Here is a 19,858-nt window from a genome sequence, read left to right on the forward strand (position 1 = left end):
CTTTTCAGTTTCTGATATAGTGCAGCAAACGTCAGGTGAAATTCGACAAACAAATGCACATCTTTATGATGTTGTAAGTTCATCATATTAATGGAGCGTGGGATCTAACATATAACACAGTAACCTTTGTGTATACACTTTGAAGCATTTATTTGACATGAGAAATTACAGAAAATTGAAAAACAATGTGCCACTGCCTTGTAATGCACATCACTTTTTTCTCTTGTATTGTGAATCTATCTTCCCTCATATGATATTCGAGCAATAATCTGCTAATATAGAAGGTACCCACTTCCCTCCATAGCGCCTTTCTGTGGTAGAAATGTCTTTAGGGAATCTTTCCCCATGTTCATCCGATACGTCACTACAACTCTCTGTGAAGTAGTCCAGATGAGAGTCCATAATATGTACCTTCAAAGACATATTGCACCCCAAATCCTGATATGCTTTGATCATATCCTTCACCATTGCTTTGCAGTTAGTAGCTCTTCTTCTTCTTCCGAGGAAGTTTTCCGACACCATCTTGAAACAGCCCCATGCGGTTTTTCTTTATCAGTTAAACATGCTTCAAAATTTGCACGTTTCTGCAGCTCCCTGATTTGTGGGCCCACAAATACACCTTCCTTTATTTTTGCAGCTGAAAGACGGGGGAATTTGGTAGCTAGATATGCAAACCCACAGCATGTTGGATCCATGGACTTAACGAATTGTTTCATCAGGCCAAGTTTGATGTGAAGTGGTGGAAGTAGTATATATTCAGGAGCTACCAGACTTTCACGTTGTACATTCCTTTTGCCAACTTTCCATCTTCGCCTAGGCCATTTCTTTTTTCACGTAGTGAGAATTTCGGTCTCGACTATTCCACTCGCAAAGAAAACAGGCATACTTTGTGTACCCTTGTTGCATTCCCAGTACCATAGCAATTATCTTGAAATCTGCTCATATTTTCAATTTGTGTTCGTTGTATTTTAATGAATTTAGCATCCTTTGTACGAATTCGTAATTCTCTTTTGTCAAACTAGCGCAAGCTGCTGGAACAGAGGGTATTTTATTTCCGTTATGGAGCAGAACACCCTTCAGACTTGTTTTCGATGCATCTGTGAAAAGTCTCCACTCCTGTGAAATATAAGTGAAGTTCAGCACTTTGATCAGGCCATAAACGTCATTGAAAAATGTCAGTGCTTCCTCAGTTGAAAAATAAGAAATAAAGGCATGTTCTCTGTGCCTGAACACACTGATTTTAGTACTTTGGTCCAGTATATTATACTCTTGTAATCTTGAACCAAGCAGCTGGGACTTTTGTTTACTTAGTCCTAGATCACATACTAAATCATTTAAATCTGCCTGTGTTAACAAATGTGGCGATGACTCACTTGTGTAGTGATATAAAGAATAATAATCTGTGATTTCTTCAGTACTATTTATTTCACAGTCACTCGGAATTTGACCTCGAGCTCTTGAAGGTACTGGAAGGTTGTCGGAGTGCTGCACTGGCTTTCTCGCAAGGCAAACCTGGGTAAACAGTGTGCCTCTTCGACTTTTTGTCTGTAAAACCCTGAATTTTTGGTAGACATGCTCCTTAGGCTCCCTCCACACCATGGGAACAGCAAACAACGCCACATTCTCTTTACCTTTCCACCACTGAATTAGTTTGCAGTAACATGTTGCACAACAGAAATGTGGTGCCCATTCTTTATCTTGGTCTCCTGCCTCTACTCCAAAGTAATGTTTGTATGCTTTCATTATGACTGAAGAAATGTTCTTCCTATTTCTGGCAAAAGTGAACTTCCAACAGATGTAGCAGAAGTTGTCCAGCTTATATCGACATCCACGACGACGTGGCATTTCTGCAAATTTAAAAATACCACTTTGGTAATACACCTGTATTAAATTAATAGTAGGGAACTAGAGGAACGCTGATGCGTAAAAACAAGCAGTCGTTCTACCTTCAGCACCAGGCTCAATCAGTTTACACACAGGAACTAAAATGTTCAACCATGCTCGGAAATATGACAGGCAGTTACTTGTTAGGCAAAACACCTACTCCTTAAGGCTGACACAAATTGCGGCTAACACCACTGTTGTAAACTCGATGAACCTGCTGCTAGGAGGCGTGAAGCTTCACTGCCGAGGCAGCGACCGGCTGTCGCCGTTCGAGTTAATGAGATGTTTCAGGTGGTCTTAATGGCATATGTGTGGCGGGGGATAACCTAATGATGTCTGATTCTTCCCATCTGCTGTTTCACAAGAAATTATCACGTTCTATCATTCCTGGATGCGGCAACATACCCTATTTCTCTTTAAAGTCTCTGTGTTTGCCATGAATTGTGAATATACATATATATACGTATTACATAAAACGTCTCCCTGACAACGATATTTTGTTTACATTTTTGAATTTCTCACAGTAAAATGGCCTAAAAGCACATACTTCAATATCAGAAATAGAACCAATGTCGAACAGTGTAGTCGATGCTGTTGAAAAAGTCGTCGAACTGTTCTGAAGATGGTTGTTGCCTTGAAAACGTCCCAGGGATCGATACGTTGTCTCAGGGATCGATACGTGGCTACATGATCCGTTACAGCCATGAAGAAAAGATGCCTGTCCTCTCGACTGCCAGTGATACGAGGTCGTTGGGATCCAGCTCGGCGCTCCGTATTACGCTCCTGAACCCACCGATTCCATATTCTGCTAACAGTCATTGGATCTTGACCAACGCGAGCAGCAGTGTAGCGATACCATAAACAGCAATCGTGGTAGGCTACAATCCGACCTTTATCAAAGTCGGAAACGTGATGGTACGCATTTCTCCTCCTTACACGAGGCATCACAACGTTTCACCAGGCAACGACGGTCAACTGCTGTTAGTGTATGAGAAATCGGTTGCAAACATTCCTCATGTCAGCACTTTGTAGGTGTCGCCACAATAATTTGCTTATCACAGCATCTTATTCCTGTCGGTTAAATTTCATGTCTGTAGCACGTCATCTTCTTGCTGTAGCAATTTTTATGGCGAGTAGTGTATTTCATCATATCCGCCAGTTCTCTATACATGGATCATTGTGGATTAAATCATCGTCAACAAATCCCGAAGGTCTTCCTGAACGTGTAGCGTCACCAGCGTCGAAATGATTCTCCCTAAAACGAAAACACCTTTTTCTTGCCATGCTCTGTCAAACAGCATCACGCCCAAACATGGCGCAAATGTTTCTGGCTGCCACCGCCTCGGTCACCCTGCTGTTGAACCGAAATACAAGAATACGTCGAAAACGTTCCGATGTCTCCAATTGGCACTCAACTGTCTAGCATCCACAGCTCTACTCGCTATCTCCATCTCACAAAATGACAATAAGCAAACTCCAACAGCAACTATGAATTACACATGAAAAATGAGACTCGATAAAGAAACCCATAGCAACCGCAATACTAGCGTGCAAAACAAAACCGCTAGGAACTTAGGCAACAACCTTATAGGCGTGTGGCTAACGCTCTATAGGGCTGTCTTTCACGTTTGATGTATGAATTGCGTCCTTAGTCGAGATTATTTTCCGTGGCGAAAAGTTATTCCCATAGAAGAAGAATGGTGTGAGTTGATAACGGCTACTGGGTGCGTCTAACACGACTGGAAGTTTCCAGGTGGTGCCCACAACTTATTGCGCACCTTATTGCCACCTTTCGGACATTGAGAAAGGTGGAATGATTGGCACGATTCATATGTTGGCACCATACAGATAGCTGCAGAAGCATATGGAACGGGGACAACATTATGACTAGAAGAATAGGTCGGATTCAAGGATCAGTGTTTTATTTATGTATAGTATGAATACGATATGATTCAAAATCCTTACAACATTCACGTTAACGTTTCGACGTCTCAATACCGGAACTTCTATATTATCTGAATTTTGACTGTTTACTTATCAGTCTTCACAACTTAATCCTCAGAAATTTCTCTTATGCGCAGTAGCCCCTCTAATGAATTCGCACACCAGTGGACGATGAACGTGTTACGTACAATACGTGGCCCGCTGTGCCGCACAGTTCACTGCGGTCCCATAACGTGCATTCGCGGCTCCATGGTACAGCAATAATGCCGATTTATATCGGCCATTGGAGTTTATCACCAGCGTGGAACCCATATCGTTCGCCCCGTCACGTTCGGCATTGAGCGACTACATAGATCTAGGTGCTAAACCACCTCACGTGCTGATAGTTGTGGATATACGTTACGTGCATTTGATCATATTCTGCCGTAGCAAGACATTTCTTTGGTTAGTAGCTCACAAAGAGGAGATTGTCACATCCATGTGTGTTTCGTAAATATCACAATTCCTCTAGAAAGTTTTCTTATTAAGAAGAGGTAATGTGCAAATTCTCTCATTTCATGAGTAACTTCAGTACGTGAATACAAACACATATAAATAATATTCCCATCTTCTGCAGTACCGTTCGAACACTTGTACTAGCGAAGAAAATTTTGAAACAAAAAAGAAGTGTAATTGTACTATCACTCTGGTTCACCGTTAATTAAAGCAAATATATTTCTTGTCGTAACGAAATTAACTGAAGGGGAAAAAAGTAGTCATATTTGTATGAAAAAATGTTACACCATTATAAAGTAGTTACAAAAGTGTGCGAAATGAGTGTTTGTTTTCTTTCGGATCTGTTGTTAATCATATTTGCCCAGCTCGTGCACGCACGAGTAAGCAACCTGCAGTGACTATTGATTGTGTAAATTTGGCATAGCTATTTACATCTCATTAGGACTGTAGGCTGATGGATATGAACAGTTGTCAATATTAAGTGTGATTCCAATATTTGGTTGCTCTTCTGTCTTAAAATAGTCATTAGTTAACTTTCGGACGACAGCGATGTGGCATTGAGGCACGTTATGGTTTACTGTGCCCCTAAAGCTTGTAGCTTGTGGGTTGACGTTGATCTTTTAACCGTAATATCTTTTGTGTACAAAGCGATAGTTTCCACTTCACTTTGGTTCACACTCGTTTTTTGCGCTTGCAAACACGTCGCCACTGGCTGGATTGTACTTTTCTGGTTCCTACGCAACACATTTGCATCCACCACTGGCGGAACGGTATGCAATCGAGCTATTAGGCATCGTACTTACAGCGTTGCACCACTATAACCTTGTTGCTTTAAGAGTCCCCACAAAAACAAATAAACATAAGAATAAAATATGGCGGGTTGAGGTCTGGAGAACGTGGAGGCCAGAACATCGGACGTCCAAGACCAGTTTATTTGTGTGGAAACGCTTCATTGAAATGGTAAGGCACATTCACCCTGTATAGTGCCGGTGCATCATCATGCTGAAAACTATAGATATAGCCGAACACGATGTGTAACGTTTTCTGACGTGTAAGACTAAATATTGCAAAGGAAAGTACGAGACAGGGGTGCATTCAATTTGTCTGGCGCTAGACAGGGGTGCAAAAGCACTTCTCCCACGATCCAAGTCCACAGGTTTACACCAAAGCATGCTTGAAAACAGCGTGCGTGAGTGACACATGGGTCGTGTTGCAATTAATAATGGCTTTTGATGAGGTCGAAAGTTCTGTCACGAGTAAAGCTAGATTCGTCAGTCCTTGTTACCTTCTGCTTGGTGCAAAAGCCATTCACAAAACTGCACTCGTCTAATGCGGTCTTCCGGCCGCTGGTATTAAAGTGTAATCATATGGATGCAGTTTTTCATCATGCAACACTTCAACAACCAGTCACTGAGATATCGGAAAGTGACTTGCAATATCACGGGTACTTCCCTGAGTTTATTGGTTAACTGTTTCAAGTGGAGTACGTCTAGTGCTTGGGCGATCTCTGTCAATTGCTTATGAACGAAGATAAGCGGTTTCCCAAAAGCGTTGCTCCAGGCGACGAGGAACATTCTTATCGGGATGGCCCCTACGAAGGTACCATATAGCATACGCACGAGAAACAGCAGGAGTTCCGTTATCGAACGCTTCCATCACTGAAAGGATATAGATGTTTCCATCGTTTGTGTACCCCATCATGGAGTCGTCCTACATGAATTTGGCAGGATCAGTTATGGCTGTGCACTGCGCGGTTAGTAGATACGTGGATGCAGTTTAATGGATCCAACTGTACGTGGTAGTCTATTGCCATGTGGCAAAATGACTTTCTGCTTATAAACGACGAGATCTACGGAACTGACGTCTAAAACTTAAAAAGCAACCTGACGAAGATTCAACCATAGCTCCATGATGGATATGCGTTTGATGCCGGAGCAGTCTACTTTGTCAGCTACGAAGGCTGGTGTGGTACTGGGCGATGATAAACGTTCTTGTTTATATCCCGATGCGCTGCACGATGGGACAGTATTGTCACCTCCGCGTTTGTAAAATAAACCCGATCTGATTTTGCTATAGAAAATTTCGTCTTGAATCTGAATGAAGAATCGCATGCCGACCTCCAAGTGCGGCATTTTTCATTTTTAACTCACCATTGCTCGAACTGAAGTAGTTGATAGAGGAGTCGAAATACAACATTCGAACACAAACGTACTCTTTTCGAGAAAGCTTTGAACCGTTAAGAACAAGTGCAGTTATGGTAGACGCACCATTCGTTCAGCAAAAATAATGTTATTGTACATTACAGAAGGTGCACTGAACGCTGCCTGCCATGTCCGATACAGGCATAACATCGTTTATGGCACACTAGGCATCGAATGAGCCTCATCAGACGATGTAAGTATCAGAGAAGTAGTTTTTGGTCGTCGGCAATTGGTATCGCGTACAGGAGGCTTCTGATACGCCACTAAAAAAAAAAAAAAAAAGAGTATGCAAACAGCACGTTAACTTCGCTGAACTTAGGACGCGTGTGCACTCATTTTCCTTGTTCTAGGCATTCCATACTTTTTTATCCGAAAGTTGTTCTACCGTCAAGACGCATTTCGGTGACTGGTAAAATCAGCCTCTAGACCACGGTCTTATCGAACAGTAACCGTCTTGCGATTGTTGAAACGAGTGCTAGAGAGGTCAGGAGCTCGATAAACGAATACCGGTTAGTTGGAGGAACGGTTAATGATATTGTTGCTTGCTAAACTCATAATTAGGATCACAGACACGCTATTACGGCATCGCTTGCCATGTGCCATCATTATAGAGTATTCCGCTCGCCGTGAATAAAGTCTTTTATTTCATTATTATGTATGCGTATAGCTTTTTCTCTATTAATTAAGCGTTGTTAAGCGGTCCAGAAAGAACTTCCCCGTATCGAAGCACTTTGATACTTTGTTAGTGTCTTTTAACCTCATCCTCGCATCGAAGGTCTTTGTTTCTTCGTTTCATATCTTGTCACCTGATTCTATGTCTCAGAGCTCCGGTGTTTGCCCGAAATGTGTCTAAGCGAAGTGTTCTATACTGTAAAAGCAGTCTGACTGCAAGAATTTTGCAGTATAAAGTGCCTGAATAATGAACTTTGACATGAAAGCTACAGTAATTGGTTTTGCAAAATTGATCACAAAAACTGTCTCTGAAAAACATAAATAGGCCCTGACTGAATAAATAAAAAAAATTAATATTATCTCCTTACCTCTATTCTGAGCAAATCTGGTTGACGGGTAGCAGTTCTTCTCTGTCTTGCGCGCAGCTAAGCTAAAGCTGCAAATTTCTTTATTTACACGGAGACACTCGAGAGGTACAAAGATTTCTCTATTAATTGCAAATTAACATACTTGGTTGGGTGTCCCATTGAAAATTGTTACAGAAAGTTTGGTAAGAAAATGAAATACGCTCGTAAATGACAAAACTAAGTTTTTTATACACTGTGAAAAAGTGCTCAATTTTAAATTTAATGAACTTCTTAACACCCAAACAACAGAGTTTCTATATCTCTCAAATCTAGCAACTTTCAGTACAGTAACCAAGTTAGCTCGCTTACGCACCAATAGTAAAATAGTAAGAAAAAAGCTTTATTATTATCTTTACCTTGGACATTCCATTACACTTGCTCCTTCACATGTTGATTAAACAAATTGATAAATAGAAACTTTAAATTTGAAACGTATTATTACCATTGCTTCCTCACTCTAACAAATCTCAACAATGTCTGCTTCCTCACTGTAACACTGCTAACCATTATCAGAACTACTCTAACACAGCTAAACTTTGATAGCTCTCTCTACCAAAGCTAACTAAACATTGTCTGCTCCACTGCGCCCTCGCAGATCTTAGCGTTGCTAACTTAACTTTGTGATACACTTTACAAGATCGCTGCTATCTAATAATCTATTCAGATACCACAATCATACGTGACACCTATCAATACATACACTCTCTGGTGAAAGGCATCCTCACATTCCTGTGCAGTGCGGAATCGACCGGTAGTTGTAACGAAAGGGAAACCAGTCAGCATAAAAAAAATAAGGGGAGTATCATGGTATCAGTAGAGAACCAGTAGCAACAGCGTGGGTCGGTCAGAAAAGTTCAGTAACTCCGGACGTGGACTAGTCATTGGACCTCACCTCACCAACAAACCCATCAGGAGCATTTGAAACTTGTAAAGGTCTCCAAGTTGACTGTTAGTGGTTTGGTTTTTGAAGTAGAAGTGCACAGAAACAACCACAGATAAACAAAGACCAGATAGACCGCATGCTGCGCGGTGTGAGATCCTTACCAAACAGGACTGACGGAGTACATCAAAAAAGCTCAAACAAGGTCAGCACGTTTTGTATTAACGCGAAATATGGGAGAGAGTGTCAAAGAAATGATACAGGATTTGGGCTGGACATCATTAAAGGAAACGCATTTTTCGTTGCGACGGAATCTTCTCAAGAAATGCCAATCACCAACTTTCTCCTCCGAATGCGAAAATATTTTATTGACACCGACCTACATAGGGAGGAGCGATCACGACGATAAAATAAGGGAAATCAGACCTCGTGCGGAAAGATATAGGTGTTCATTCTTTCTGCTCGCTATACGAGATTGGAATAATAGAGAAACGTGAAGGTGGTTCGATGAACCGTCTGCCAGGCACTTAAAAGTGATTTGTAGAGTATCGATGTAGATGTAGACGTAAATAAAGCAGCATCTGTGAGACGACTGTTTGTGAAAGAAACATTGCTGAAATCGATTTCCCTGCCTAGATTCCTGACGTGAACCTCTGGGAAGGGTTAGATCGTCGACTTCGCTTCAGATCGCAGTGTTCTATATCACTACCTCCTCCAGTTTCGCCTGTTAAGGAAGAATGAGCTCCCATTCCTCGACAGACATTTAAACACATCACTGGAAGTATACTTAGCAGAGTCGAATCTACCATAAAGGCGAGAGAAGGACACACGCCAATTAACGTCCATTGGGAGATGTTTGGTTTTTTGATCAGACACGTTATTCTGCAGCGCGGTCGGCAGCGAGACGTGCAGAAGGGAGTCTATGAGGTTCTGGAAGGAACCGACTCCAATGGGGTTGCCAGCTGCAATATGTTTCCCAGATGAGGATGTAAGGCAAGAACAGCTAGGCCTAGGTGGTCTCATGGAGCTTGACTAGGCTGAACCGGGGGAGTCTGCTGACAAGGGGAGTACGGTAAACGGATCCTGCTGCCCTCCGAACACTGTGCGTTCAATGCGAGCTGTGTGACGCGTTACATTATCCTACTCATAGACACCATCGTGCTGACGAAAAAGAACATGCGTGTAGGGGTGGACATGGCCCTTAAGGGTGGATTCTTAATCATTTTGATACATTCTGCCTTCCAGATGGTGAGGTCGCCCAGGAATGCCACTAAAACATTCCCAAGAGCATAGTAGCCAAGTGTTTGCTTTCAGACGTCCAATCCCGTACATGCCAACGGACTTCTTTCGCATGGTACATAAAAGGTGATTCACCAGAAAAGGCCTCCTTGCGCTACTCAGTTGGTATACAGCTGCGGTATTGGCATGCAAAGTACAGCCTTCTTCGCCGAAGTAGAGCAATCATGGGTGCATTAGTGAGGCACCTGTCGCGCCCGTACTCATCAATGCTCGTTGAACGGTAGTTGAGGGCACACTGTTGGTAGCCCCTTGACTCATCAGGGCAGTCACTTGCTCAACAGTAGCACATCTATTCACACATACACATTTCCAGACCCGTCATTCACGCCTGTGATCTATGGCCCGTGATGCACCACATTTACCTCGGTGCCGGTTTTAGATAGTGCCATTTTGTCATGCTGGGTATAAGTTGCTTACAACGGCACGGAATAAGTTAGCCATTTCGGAAATGCTTCCAGTCTTTGCATGAAATCATATAAATCGCTTCGTTCCTGCATCACAACAACGGCAGCGCTGCTTTCGCGTCATTTCCCCCCCCCCCCCCCCTTACATGCTCTGTGTACCTTCCGCTGCAAGTGCTCTGCCACTTGGTTACTGTAAGCTGGCGTTGAACATAGGTGGAGGTCACATTGTGACTGGATCGTGCATTTACGCAGAATTGTGTTGCATACTTACGTCGATAATCTATCATAACGGCTGATAAACAACCCTGTGATAGCGGAAACGAAGTCGATTGGCGACTGTAGTAGAAAATGGGGTGATCATATGACAGTATTTAATGCGAAGTCCCTTCTTTGGTTGTCGACACCTGGTACAAGACTTCCTTTATGACGTCCAGCGCGCCGATGAAGGCAACACACATTCTGTCTGCGAGTAACGAAAATATTTGACGAGACTGCCACGACAAAGGCATACAGAGCCAGCGACGCTAACATCTAGATCATGAACCGTGGAAACCTATGGAAGGTAACGAATTCTATTACTTAAACACTGTCAGGGCGTTGAAAACGGTAGTGGGAGTCGCTTCCAAGCTACACAGTTAGGAACGCATTTTCAACTTTTCAGCCCTTCACTTCTCAGTGATGTGAAATTTGAAAGAACGGCATAGGGTTCGGACTTCACATTAAACGTAGGTCGTCGTTCCCCCGTACAAGTATTTTGGTAAGTTGGGGACACGAAGTTCGTAGAACTAGTGTCCAATAAAACCAGAAAAATAACTGTCGAAGGCCGCAGAGAGAGACGGAATTACGGGAACCTCAGAAGCAGGATAGATTATGGGGCCTGTTTGTAGATGCGATTCACAAATTAAAATCTTGTAGTAGGCAGTCACAAGTGTACTCTAAACAACGGGAACAAAGTAAATTCTTGCAGAAATAATAAAGAGCGATTCGGATGCAAAATGTAAGCCTTATTAAAAACCCTTTACCGTGCTTTCAATGTATATAAGAGATAAGAGTACTAGGGAGTGGAGATCGCTTCTGAACAGCACATTGCTAGGCATCCCAGATATGCTGAGTAACGTTCATGACTGCATAGTGGCCAGCAGAAGTGTTTAAACTCAGAAGAGTGTTCCTGGAGACACTTTGTAGCAACTGTAGACGTGTGGGGTGTCGCATTGTCCTCCTACAATTGCCCAAGTCCGACGGAACGCACAATTGATGCTTAAGTACGTGTCACCAGTCAGAGTCGTTTCTAGACGTGTCAGGGGTCCCATATCACTCCAACTGCACACGCCCCACACAGTTACAGAGCCTCCATCAGCTTGAACAGTCCCCTGCTGACACGCAGGGTCCATGGATTCACGAGCTTGTCTCCATACCCGCACGCGTCCATCCACTCCATACAATTTGAAATGAAGTTCGTCCGACCAGTCAACGACCAGTCAACATGTTTCCAGTCACCAAGAGTCCAAAGTCGATGATGATGGGCTCAGTCGAGGCGATAGCCTTGTGTCGTGCAGTGATCAAGTGTACACGAGTGGGTCTTCGTTTCCGAAAGCCCATATAGATGATATTTCTTTGAATGCTTCGCGCGCTGACTCTTGTTGCTGGCCCAGCATTGAAATAAGCAGAAATTTGCCGAAGGGTTGCATTTCGGTCACGCTGAACGATTCTCTTCAGTCGTTGTTGGTCCTGTTCTTGCAGGATATTTTTCCAGCTGCAGCGATGTTGGAGGTTTTGTGTTGTACCCGATACCTGATATTTACATTACACAAAATCCCCACTTCAACGTTACCTCGTAGATATTGTGTCTCATCGCTCGTGTATCGACTACAACACCACTTGCAAACTCTCTAACATCTTGATAACCTACCATTGTAACAGCAGTAACCGATCTAAAAAATGCGCCGGAGACCCTTTTTGTCTTATATGGGCGTTACCGACCGCAGCGCCGTATTCCGCCTGCTTGCATATCCCTGTATTTGAATACGGATGCCTATACCAGTTTCTTTGGCTCTTCAGTGTGTATAGGTGTATACCCTTATGAAAGCAGAAAAATATTCGGCCATACTGGCTAATATTTTTTGGCACAAGTCCCTTATAATACAGCCGAAAGGCATCAGTCAGATACAATATTTCATCTCCACAATGACTAACACAACATGGTGTTGTCATTAATTTGATATTTCCTCACTAATATAGATCTAGTGCACTAACGCCACGTACGCAACGCTTTGGCTACTGGCAAGAGAGGGCTCTAATAGTATGCGCGAGGAGGATGCGTGTTAGTGACTGAACATGCCTTGTTAAAATTTCTTGAAACGTAAACATTAAAATGATTACCATAAGAACCAGATCATATATATCTGTGTACATATTTACAATCAGTGCAATGACAACAAATAATAAGTTACGGTCTAAAAAAAAGGTCGTCGTGGTAAAATCAAATTACGTAGCCAATAGCAAAAAAAAGGGGGTAGTGAAAGGAGGGGAAGAGATGGAATGGAAAGTTGCTGAAGGGGGGGGGGGGGGGAGGAATTGGGGGTACGGGGAAGAAAATGGAGTGGAGCGAGGTGGTGATGTGGGGTTGGGAAGATAGTAAATGGTGTGTAGATATGTATAACTCACAAATGTAGCCTTCCTGAAAAATTGTGACCGCCAGATCTCTAGAAATATATTGACATCATGTCATTATTGTACCTGTCTAACAGAGGATGGGGCAAATAAAAATGTCCTGAAGAACAGTATTCCGGGGTGTAAAGAAACACACCAGAAGAAGGAAACACACTGTTAATCTGACTGTAGCAGATGTCGAAAGTGACTGCCATTCATCTCTTAGCACTTTTTGGCGAATCGAAACTGACAGCTGCAATTGTTGCAATCTCATCCGAAATATTCTGCTGCAGTATTTAAAGAAAAAGTGTTCAAATGCGTGTGAAATCTTATGGAACTTATGCTTACACACTAATTAACCTAAATTATCCTAAGGACAAACACACACACCCATGCCCGAGGAAGGACTCGAGCCTCCGCCGGGACCAGCCGCACAGTCCACGACTTCAGCGTCACAGACCGCTCGGCTAAACCTGCGCGGCAGTATTTGAAGATCGGGAGGATTGTTGCGATAGGCCTTGTACTTCAGGACTCCCCACACAAGTAGTCGCACACTGAAAGAGCAGGTGACCTGGGTGGCCAGCTATTGCCCCGACCAGACCGACCTCTCCTAACAACTCTGTGACGCGTGAAGATTGTGCAAATGTGCTCCAAGGTTCGGCCGGCTGTATGGGGAAAGTAGGTCTTTGTCTATCTCCTCTGTTAATGCAACCACAAATGCTGTCCACTCCTCTGGGTCATTTTTATTTGCACCACCTAACATGTTCTTAAATGTTAGCTTCTTCAGGCTGTCAGTTTTTCCTTTTGAAGAAAACGTTTTTATAAACGTTGAAATCGTGGTAAAGGGGTTTTAATAAACGTTCAATTTCGCAACTGATTGGCCGTTTATCACTTCTGCAATCACATTTCATCCTGTGGTTACTGCTCCAGTCATTTACAAATTTTCAGAATGGTACAACTGATTAATCAGAATGCTACTGAACAAATCTGAACCGGCTAAAAACTGAGAGAAAGGTAGTTCACAACCTACTATGAATAAAGTTTTCATAAAGGAATCACTTTGTTCATTTAGCAACTGACTTTTTTAATTTGTACAAAGTTTAAAGCCTTCTAAAGTGCGTTGTAGTGCATGCAATTTTGATAAAGATGTTGATCTATGAATCATATTTTATTTACATCCACATTTTTCTTAAAATCAGAACCAAAGGCTGTTTCATTATTTACCTAAGATACAATGTTCTCTAAAACGATAACCATGAGATCCTTTCAAATGACCCACATAAAATAGTGTACAGGACGTTACATTTTACGTTCTACAAATATGAACTCGAGTATCTTTTATAAAATACTTTCGTTTTATGGCGTACTTTATGTCAAAGTTAAATTGTTAGTATGGAATAATGCTCTTGTTTAATTCAAAAAGGAAAGAATGTCACCGGCCGCAGTAGTCGTGCGGTTGTACGCGCTACAGTCTGGAACCGAGCGACCGCTGCGGTCGCAGGTTCGAATCCTGCCTCGGGCATTGATCTGCGTGATATGCTTAGGTTAGTTACTTTTAATTAATTCTAAGTTTTATGCGGCTGATGACCTCAGAGCCATTTGAAAGAATGTCGAGTTTGTTCTGATGCTTTACCTCTGTATGTAAATTTAACGAATTTTCCCTTCTGCGTATCAAGTTAATCATCTGCACTGCTCGTCCACCTCTTAATTTCTTATGCAAGTTAGTGACATGCTGTGTTTTATAACTGTTAGTGCCTGTTAATTGTTTTAATGTAACAAGTTCATGAGTGTATTCTTACGGACATGTACAATAAAAATTCTGAAAACCTATCAACAGGCACTATGCATTTTAACTTCACTCAACATGATATCTTTAATTTTTCTAATTGTTCTGAAGCGTGGCAGATAGTTTCGGAATATTTCATACAGACTGTTTTAATGTTTTGGCAACAAACCTCTATATGAGACATCATGGTAACAACTTTTGTTAGAGGTAGAATAGTCGCTGACATTGCTCGGCAACTCTAGTAGTTACGCCCCTGAGATGTGGCAGAGCATGAGCACACAGCGATGTCAAATCCAACGTGTGTTACCTGATGTTGTTGTTTTTTTGTTGTGGTCTTCAGTCCTGAGACTGGTTGGATACAGTTCTCCATGCTACTCTATCCTGTGCAAGCTTCACCATCTCCCAGTACCTACTGCAGACTACATCCTTCTGAATCTGCTAAGTGTATTCATCTCTTGCTCTCCCTCTACGATTTTTACCATCCACGCTGCCCTCCAATGCTAAATTGGTGATCCCTCGATGCCTCAGAACACGTCCTACCAACCGATCCCTTCTTCTAGTCAAGCTGTCCCACAAGCTCCTCTTCTCCCCAATTCTATTCAATACCTCCTCATTAGTTATGTGATCTACCCATCTAATCTTCAGCATTCTTCTATAGCACCACATTTCGAAAGTTTCTGTTCTATCCTTGTCCCAACTATTTATCGTCCATGTTTCACTTCCATACATGGCTACACTCCATACAAATACTTTCAGAAACGATTTACTAACACGTAAATCTGTACTCGATATTAACAAATTTCTCTTCTATAGAAACGCTTCCTTTGTCATTGCCAGTCTGCATTTTATATCATATCTACTTTGACCATCATCAGTAATTTTGCTCCCCAAATAGCAAAACTCCTTTACTACTTTAAGTGTCTCATTTCCTAATATATTTCCCTCAGCATCACACGACTTAATTCGACTACATTCCGTAATCGTCGTTTTGCTTTTGTTGATGTTCATCTTATATCTTCCACTGACCATTCCATGCAACTGCTCTTCCAAGCCCTTTGCTGTCTCTGACAGAATTACAATTTCATCGGCGAACCTCAAAGTTTTTATTTCTTCTCCATCGATTTTAATACCTACTCCGAATTTTTCTTTTGTTTACTTTACTGCTTGCTCAATATACGGATTGAATAACATCGGGGACAGGCTGAAACCCTGTCTCGTTTCTGTACAAATTATAAATAGACCTTCGCTCCCTGTATTTTACCCCTGCCACTTTTAAAATTAGAAAGAGGGTGTTCCAGTCAACATTGTCAAAATCTTTCTGTAAGTCTACAAATGCTAGAAACGTAGGTTTGCCTTTCCTTAATCGTTCTTCTAAGGTAAGTCGTAAGGTCATTACTGCCTTACGTGTTCCAATATTTCTATGGAATCGAAACTGATCTTCCCCGAGGTCGGCTTCTACCAGTTTTTCATTCGTCTGTATAGAATTCCCGTTAGTATTTTTCAGCTGTGACTTATTAAACTGATAGTTCGGTAATTTTCACATCTGTCAACACCTGCTTTCTTTGGTATTGGAATTATTATACTCTTCTTGAAGTCTGAGGGTATTTCGCCTGTCTCACACATCTTTCTCACCAGATGGTAGAGTTTTGTCAGGACTGGCTCTCCCAAGGCCGTCAGTAGTTCCAATGGAATGTTGTCTACTCCCGGAGCCTTGTTTCGACTCAGGCCTTTCAGTGCTCTGTCAACCTCTCCACGCAATATCAAATCTCCCATTTCATCTTCATTTACACCCTCTCCCATTTCCATTATATTGTCCTCGAGTACATCGCCCTTGTATAGACCATCTATACACTCGTTCAACCTTTCAGCTTTCCCTTCTTTGCTTAGAATTCGGTTTCCATCTGAGCTGTTGACATTCATACAAGTGGCTCTTTTTTGTGCAAAGGTCTTTTTAATTTTGTAATATATCTTTATATTCGATGAATTATTCTGATACAATTCTACCCTTGAATGACGTTTACTCATTTTCTATCTTCATACTCGCAGAATCCATGCGCAAAGTAGTTTCATACAATAGCTATGCCATGACCCCTCTCCAGGATGACAACGCGACAGCAGTGTCCCCTGTGCGAAAGGACATAAGCGCCGCGATCGATTGGTGACGCCCCAGTTGAATAGCAGTTTGTAGAATAGGCGTAAACTCTAGTTAATTCGCTTTTACTCTTGATGAGGGACAGCCTTGGAGTTGTTTATACTGAAGAAGGTTACTTATTTTGTATGTCGGTATCTGCCTGCGACACATCTGTGTAATAGCACAAGTTGGGTATCGTCTCTTTTCTTTTTTAATAAAACTCATTAATACGATTTTTTGAGTGTCTAGCGAACATAGTAAGAAGGCTCCCTACACACTACATACTTGACGGCGAGCAAGGAGACATAATTTCCCTGAATTGCTTCTAAAATATGTTTCTACGGTTACAGACATTATTTTGATTTTGTTTTTGGAAATCGCACTACCACTTTTGGGGTAAGTACTGTGCTACACACACTGTTAGTAAGTATTGCTAGTTCAGTGAAATCTTGTCGTCCGAGGGTCGGCAAATACTAAAGGGTGCCTAGTGTCAGTGGGAAGATCAGCGAATATTTTGTCTCTGTCATGGTTCCCCATGACGTGAGATATCGTATCTAAACGTTTGTCATAAAGACTTTCAACCACGCGGTACATAGTGATCCAACCTACTAACGCCTTTTGATACTAGTGAAGAAGGCATCTTAAAATGTAGATATTTCTATTTGTTCTTATGTTGTTACTAACGTATTGCAGAGTCTGTGGGCGACGTGAAATAGAACAATACCACTGCAAAAATTGTGAAAGGGTGCGAATCTGAGGTAATTGCGCCGCTGTCTTCAGTTGTTTAAGTATACGGCATAACGGCATAACGACCTGCTAACGATGAATAGCTGTTGCCGCTTGTTGCAAAATTTATAGGCTGCAGAGCAATTAAGCACCAGTCCGTTTAACGACACCGTCCGCTCATTTTTCACCAAAAGTAATTCTGTCATGCCCATGTAATTACTACTGTATAAATCTTTATTTTTCTTGTATCTAATCATTTTCTGTATGAGTTAAACCTTCTCGACACAGATCCCGGAAAGAACTGAAGAAAGATTTTAAGGTGCAGAAGAGTACAAACCTTACAATCATGTTTTGGAGCTTTGTGCACAGCACTAGCAATAAGAGCGAAAATGAGCGTTGCAGTTCTCCAACAGTAATTTACCATGCCATTCGCACCATGCGAGAGGTAAAATCTAGTGAATTATTCATAGATCGGATAAAAAATACTGAAATAAGGAATGAACTGGATGCCAGAATCATATTTCAAAAAATAGAGGACTCCAGAAAGAAATGGCATGAATGGGTTGAAGGGATGCCAGAACGAATACCTAATATAATAGATAAATATACATCTCAAAGGAAAAGGACCTAAGAAGAGATAGGTAGATCAGCTGCTATCTACTTCAAACAAAACAGGCAGCCATGCCTAAACCAAAACTTGAAGGATGATGATAATGACTATGTTCTGAGGCCCAAATGTTGCTGTAGTGTAAATCTCTACTCGAAGCAAACTGGCACCTACAATGGTGGCATACGTCTCTGTACTGGGAAGACAGTGACAAATGGATGAAACTGTGAAATTGGGACGACAGATAATTCCATGAAATGTGAGTGTCACGGACACATTTAACTGAAGTTTGTTTGTCTAGCTAATGCAGACAAGACATTTGAAAATATTCTTTAAAGTAGAAAGTGGTCACCGGCGTTTGTAGCTACTTAAGAATATTAACAGGTGATTTTATTAACTTAACCACGATTAAGTTTGAGTAAGGCTGCACTGCCAACAAATATAGGTAATTTTTTTGGTGAAATTTTTTGTGTTTATGATTCTTTTTTCAATTCAAACGATTATCATGAAGCAATTTGTATAACTACGTAATAGATATAATAGACGGTCAATAATACCTCACTTATTTTCTAGTTCTCTGCAAGCTGCATGACGATGACCATTTGGAAACTGTTAGAAAGAACTCAGTGCTTTTCTAAGGAACTCTTCGAGCCACAAAAATTATTTCTTCATTTATTTGTTTTGTTTTATTACCGTCGTGCAATAGTAAACATACGGATTAATAAAACAATTAAAATAGTCACATGCCTTTGAAGTGAAATATGCCTAAAAACAAGAAATAAAATATAATAAAAAACCTTACAAAATTTAGAAAATTATTTGATTTCCTAGATCGCGTTCATATGTAATTATGGAAATATTGTGACTAGAATAGTTTCAGTTGTCAATCCAACCATCCTCAGATCGGCATATAAGCACAAAAAACGGAAACCGTCTCAGAAAAACCTTTTTTACGAAGTAAACTTCAAGTCTAAAATGTGTGAATGAAACACAATAAAAAAGGTAATTAGCTGCTGCTCACGGTAAAATGTCAGTATGTAACGTACGGACTGAACATCAACTAAGAGACGTTACTTGAACGTGAATCACTGGCAATTTTACAGCATTCAACACAGAAAAAAAATTAAACATACCATGATAATATTGGACGCAGGATGAACAAGATACGGATGTGCTATTAATAACAGTATCATACTGTAACATGTATTTGCATAAGCGACAAGTTAAATAAGAAATTTAGTGGTAACAGCAGCAACAAATATCAAATTGGTTTCATACGTGTAGGAATAAACAAAAATACAGTCACCGTCAAATTTTTTTCACAAAGTATTTGTCCAGTTTAAAATGTTAGAAAGCTAATAACCTGTCGCTCTTAGTATGTAAGTAGGTAATGTATTGTATGAATATTATATACAAATATCATCTGAACATGCTCATATGAGGTTGAACATAAATTACATGTACCAGTAAAAACTATATCACACTATAATACGCATATTATCATAGGTAAGTTCAGTGAAAAACGATATTTTTGTTGTAACACACCACTTAAAAGCAGACAGGCTCTACAACTGTAAGAATACACGAACCAAACCCATATTCAGTAAACTGCAAAACACGAAGACTAGAGTTAAAAACTGTGACATAGTGAACGAAATAAACATATATTGCACAACAAAATCGTAGTTAAAAGGTATAGTCTAAAAAAACCATCGTTACATCTCGTAGCCTGTCAACAACAAAATAAACTGTTTGCTTCTTCAGTTGGACTAG

The sequence above is a fragment of the Schistocerca gregaria genome, chromosome 6 (assembly GCF_023897955.1).
Source record: "Schistocerca gregaria isolate iqSchGreg1 chromosome 6, iqSchGreg1.2, whole genome shotgun sequence".
NCBI classification, from domain to species: Eukaryota; Metazoa; Arthropoda; class Insecta; order Orthoptera; family Acrididae; genus Schistocerca; species Schistocerca gregaria.